The following is a 6,000-nucleotide window of genomic DNA, read 5'->3' as shown; positions in this document are numbered from 1 at the left end:
CCAAGATATCAGAGGAGAATATGATCTGGGTTTTAAAGTGTACTATGAATTTTTCTATTTCTGATCCTTCCTACTATTAGTGTTTTTTTCCTTTGAGATTATCTCTATTTATGTTGTATATATCTTATATGTATATAGTTATCAGCATGATGTCTACATTAGAATGTGAGTTTCCTAAAGACAGGGACCATGTTTTGGCTTTTTTCATATCCCAAGCACTTAATATAGTGCCTGGTATATAGTAGATACTTGTTGATGTAAGGAATGAGTGGGTTTCTCACAAGATGCATTAACTAAGGTAGATTGAATCTACCTTTTAGATTTTAATGTATGAAGTAAATTGATGAGTTTGGGAAAAGAAATTCTTTGTATAAGTATCATGATAAAGAACTTAAAATAGTTTGAGCAAACATTTGTAATTAGTCAACCATATAGGTTTGAGTAAGCATTGTAACAGACTGGAATGTAGCAAACAGTGTAACACTAGTAACACTTTAACCATGAGTGAAACGGGAAACTGAGGACTTCTCAGAATAAGACTCAGCACCAAGGATCTGTTTAATCATTAGGCTCTGGGAAATAGAGCAAAGACTTGCTATTCCAGCAGAAAACATTTAAGAGATAATTGCTTAGAGAAGAACCTGACTAATTATTTAATGGCCTGGAGATAATTGAGCCTTCTCCAAACTGGCTATCTCTATTTGTTGATTGAGAAAAACCTGAGGTAAAATAAACCAAATCTCCTTAGTTATTTTAGAAACCTTTAACCTCTCTGGCTTAATTGATTATTAACCTTTGAAGCAGAGCAGACCCCCTTTTCTTAACTTTTTGAAACATTTATTGCTTAACCAAGACTCTAGTACTACAAAAGCCCATCTGTATTCCAAAGACAAATAAAGGAATAAAGGTAGAGTTTGCCAATGATTTTAGGAGGATTAAAAGGAGATGGGTGGGGAAATAGTTTCTGTAATCTTTTTTTGTGGTTCTTGACTATTTAAGCCGCCTCTGTAAAATCAGCCTCCTTTCTTTGAGCACTCAGCTAAGAGACCAGACCACCTGCTGCTAATAAAACTTCTAATCTTCACTTTGAGAGATCTCTGAGTAGCATTGTTCCACACATTGATATCCCCTTGTAAAAGATAATTGATTTTAACTGGTTAATAGTGATGATCAATTATTGATCAAGTTGATGACTGGAGTTGATCAATCAAAATTATATTGGAGCAGTAATCACTGGTTAGATGATATCAAGGAAATGCTAATTGATTCGTTGATATTGGGGAGATATTAATTCATGACAGAGATTAATGAGGAGAATGGTGTGGGCATTTGTATAGCTCATATATCCTCAAGAAAGTCAAGAAGATCAAGTCCACAGAGAAAGAGTAATAATTCTCCTTCAAGGAGAATTATTTTGGGGATTTCATGTCTCTTTCTAACATTATAGCTCACCAGCCTCTATCTGGCATATTCCCCCTAAAGTCAATTACTCATTTGCTTAAAATCAAGAAAGAAGAAACACATCTAAGACAAAAAAATCAGCAGTGACCCATGCATTTGTTGTAAACTGTGTCCTCTTTAATTTTTTTGGAGGGGGAGAGAAGGGTTGGAAAAAAATCTTTGGGGAAAGGGTGTTCCTGACTCTCAAACCCTCCCAGCACCTTTCCTAGACAACGTCAAGTTAAGTAATCTCATTCATTTGGAAATCTCAGCCTGGAGCATAGTCAACATCCTCTATTGAGTGGCTCAAATTCCCAGATAAGTAATCTCATTCAATTTTGAATTGAATTGAATTGAAAATCAGTCTCTCAGATTCATCCAAAGATCAAAAAAAGTCCCAGGTCTCAGAAGGCTAATAAAAGATAACTCTGAACCCCAGTCTTTGCTAATTCCTAACCAGGAAGATCTGCCCTTATGGATTTAGTCCACTGATGAAGATATGTTCTTCTCAGTGTCAATCTATCTTTGTAAAATTATCCTAACAGTATTCTTTGCCCACTAAGAAAGCTATCTTCTTAGCAAGTTGTCTTCTTAGAGTAAATAAACACATTCTTTGCTATAAACCTTGTGCCTGTATTTATTGGGGTTTGCAAATTCTTTTGCAAAATTTGCACAACTGGCCAAGGGAACCCTATTGCTGTTAGGGGATTTCTTACCCTCAATTCTCACACCTCATCACATTCATGACCATATGGTAGCCTAGGTAAGAAGATAACACAGAGCAGGCCAGGGAAACTCCTGTTGAACTCCTTACCAGGAGGCTTGCAGAAATCTTTCTTTCGCATTCAAAAATCAGCTGAGAAGATAAGACAATTTTGCTTTTACAGTAGCCAATTAAAAGACCTTTCTCACATATTACCTATACATCCTCTGAATTGAGACTAAGCCCTCCATTATATATCATCAAACATTTCTAGAAGTAAATTTCAAAGTCTCCATTTGGATATTCACTAGATAGAGAATAGTAAGTGTGCTTTAAGGCCTGGGCTTCTGTTTCAATATATTTGCATAGCACTTTAAAGTTTAAAAGTACTATATAATCTCTTTTGACAGTTATATTTATTGTTATGAAGATATGAAGACAGGAGAAAAAAAGCTAAAAACAAAATAGGAGTTCTAAGAACCTAGTCTAAACTTCAAAAATACCATTTCTCACAGACCAAAAGAGTAAGGAAGTGGGAGTAGGCAGAAAGCTTGACATAAATCCATATACATCTGTGTATACTGGGTATCTTTGGACACATCATGACAAAGTCTTATGTGTTTCAGCAGAGTTGGAGGAGACAACCTGGAGCCCAAACAGCCCAGAGCCAGACTCTTCCTCTTCCCAATTTTCTGGGGCTCTGAGGCTTAGATTTCCTTAAGAAGTCAAGGCCCATTTTTATGATCCCTCTGGTGATCCCTAGAGGGCAGCATTCAATGACTTTTCAAAAATCAGCCATTTCAATATAACAGTTGTCATCAAAGCAGATTTTTATTAGGACTGATCTAGCTCTCCCTAAAATGCATTGAAATTGGTTATGAGTATTTTAACATGTTTAACATATATAGGATTGCTTGCCATCTAGGGGAGGGAGTAGGGGAAAGGAGGAGAAAATCTGAAACACAAGATTATACAAAGGTCAATGTCAAATTATTTGTGCATATGTTTTGAAAATTAAAAGCTTTAAAAATAAAAAAAGAAATTGATTATGAGTCTGCTGGCAGCAAACATTCCATCATGTGCCCCGGAGGCATTCAAGGGGCATTCCAAGAATGGAGGTTGGCTCTGAAGTTTCTCCAAATACTTGAGATGTAGATGCTGGAAATGGCAAGTAGGCATGGTGAATTATTGATTGGAATGCTCTGTGGTTGTAGAACTGATGGGGGTGAACCCTTACTGTGTCTCCTTTAATATGTAAAAGAAGGGAGATTCGGGGTCTCAGGCTATCCCCTGGGAGAAGCATGCCCTTTTTAGACAACACCCTTTTAAGTTGTCTAAAAAGTGATCTCATTCAGTTGAAGATCTCTGCCTGATATTGAGTGGCTCAAAACTCCAAGAGAAGCAATCTCTTTTCAACTGGAAATCTAGGCCTAGGGCATTGAATCTCATTCGATTGTGAATGAGAGCCCAAGACTCAAAGAGTTAATAAAAGACAACTCTGAACCCCAAATCTTTGCAGAAGTTGGAAACAGAATTATGCTTGCCAAGGAAGCTCTCTTCTTGACAAAGCTGCCTGACTTTAGAACTCTTGCCCACTGAAATGTTAATCATTGTTATTTCCCTGACAAGACCTTACCCACTAAGAAGTCTATTTTCCTAACAGGCTGGCTTTTTAATGAACAATAAAATTCTCTTTTGCCATACAGACTTTTTGGATTTGAGAATTCTTTTGCATTGAACCTGTGTTGACCAGGGGGGATTCCCCAAACCAATTCTTGACCACTAGCCTATCATTGCACCTCATCAGAACCAATAGATTCATTACAGGGGCAAATTTCCTCCCTATGATTACAGATTTAGAGCTGAAAAGGGACATAGAATCCATCCAATCCAATCCTTTCATTTTTATGGATGCGGAAACTGAGTCCCAGAGAGGTGAATTTGCCTAAGATAAGTGGCAGAGCCAAGATTTGAACTGACTTTATACTGGAGTCTGATCAGATTCAGTTCTTTGAGGTTAGGTACTTAATAACATAATAGGTACTTAATGAATAACTGTTGACTTTGAAGGATTCGAACAATTCCTGAGCAAAAGAAAGATCATAACTACCCAGAGGATACTGTGTCCCCAGGACAATAAATGCTGATTTGATCTGACTCTGACTTCTACTGCAAACATATTCCTGTTAGTATTTTTCAAGAAGAGCTATTTGAAATAGGCACCATGTGAGAACATCAGAATTCCTGAAAGGTTCTGGAATAAGGCAAAACCCTTGAAGGTAATGTATACTCAGCACTTAGGAAAGTGCCTTGTAGGAAGTACTTAATATATACTTGTGGACTTAACCGATCTCAAGGGGCATACCTCTGGGCCCAAATCCAGAGACAGGATTAGGATCCTCTTTTATCTCAGACTCAAACACTTATAAGGGAAGAAGCTGTTTTTATATTGAGGAACCCCTTTTCCCTCTTTCCCCAACATCAGGATATAAAAAGTCACAGAACCACAGAATAAATGGAACAAGTCACAAATCTTGTTTTAGGAAACAAGAAAAAAGAATGAGGAGGTTGTTGAAAGGCAGCTAGTCATGGGACCTACTTCCTGCCTCATTATTATACAAGGGGTGAATCCTTCAAATGAAGCCACTTGGAGATTCCCAGGGTCTAAGTCACCAGCCATATGGGGAGGGAACACTAGCCATGTCTTGTGATATGTAAGGAGCACCTGCTTTGCTGTTATGACATTTGGAGTTTCCCTGGACACTTTCCAACCTCTCTGGGCCAAATATCAGTCATAGTTTGCCATTACATCACCCTGACCACTGGAGCTCAAGATTTCTTGGCAATCTTGGTAAAGGCTGAGTCTGGGCACATGCTGAAACCTTGCTGGAGCTTGACTATTTTACTTATTCATTAATAATGCTTCCTATTGTCAGCTCTAATTTCAGTAACTTGATCACTAGGATCTAACTTCAGGTCTGGGCAGTAAGATAATCTTTCCAGGTACTGCTAAGAGTGTTTCACCACTTAGGGATTTTTAACAAATTCATAGTCATAGGCAACATGAAAACCCAATGTAACCCTAGGAAATAGATCCCCGAGATGGCCAGTATAGGTTTTCCTGAAGTCAAATATTTAGGATCAGTAGACCTATTGAAAGTTTCCCAATTTGATGGGGCCAAGTCAATGATAAAAATGATAAAAATTTCAATAAGTGCAAGTGAAGTGTGTGAGAGTCACAGTAATCAGACTGAAAGAATTTAAGGAGATTCTCTTGTAGTCACAAAAGACTTTATTATGCCAAAATGATGAGCCAGCCTCTAAATAAAGAGCAAGAGATAAGAGGTTTTATTACTCCACATTTTTAAATTAGGTGTACAGTTTTGAGTAGACCTTCAGTTCTGATCTATCACAAGGATGAAGACAAATTCCCTGAGACATTCCCTGAGACCTTCCAAATGGCCCATTAATGATTGACTTGACACCCCTCTTGCTCTTCAGCATTTCCTCCTCTCTGCAGAATCAGTGGACTTCAGTGGCTTAATAAGAGCATGGATGTAATAAAAAAAAGTCATAACACCTGGGTTACCAAAAGGAAGGAAGCCAAAAACTTAGAGGGACTGAGCAGATATGGACTAATTCTTCGCCATCGAAAACTCCAAATGAAGGTCTCAGGGTCAGAATTCCACTAAGGGTGGAATGGGGGGCCGCTCCTTGCTGAGCCTATCTTGGATTGCAGCTTACCTCTGTCTTGGTCATGGATAATGAGCCATGGTAAGAAGGTCAGCAAGCTCTGCTGATAACAGCACACTGAATAGGGTAAAATATGTATATAAACTTTAGAAATCATTATAAAG

Source organism: Antechinus flavipes, chromosome 2 (assembly GCF_016432865.1).
Source record: "Antechinus flavipes isolate AdamAnt ecotype Samford, QLD, Australia chromosome 2, AdamAnt_v2, whole genome shotgun sequence".
Classification (NCBI taxonomy): domain Eukaryota; kingdom Metazoa; phylum Chordata; class Mammalia; order Dasyuromorphia; family Dasyuridae; genus Antechinus; species Antechinus flavipes.
The sequence above is the reverse complement of the archived record's forward strand: the minus strand, read 5'-3'. Positions refer to the sequence as shown.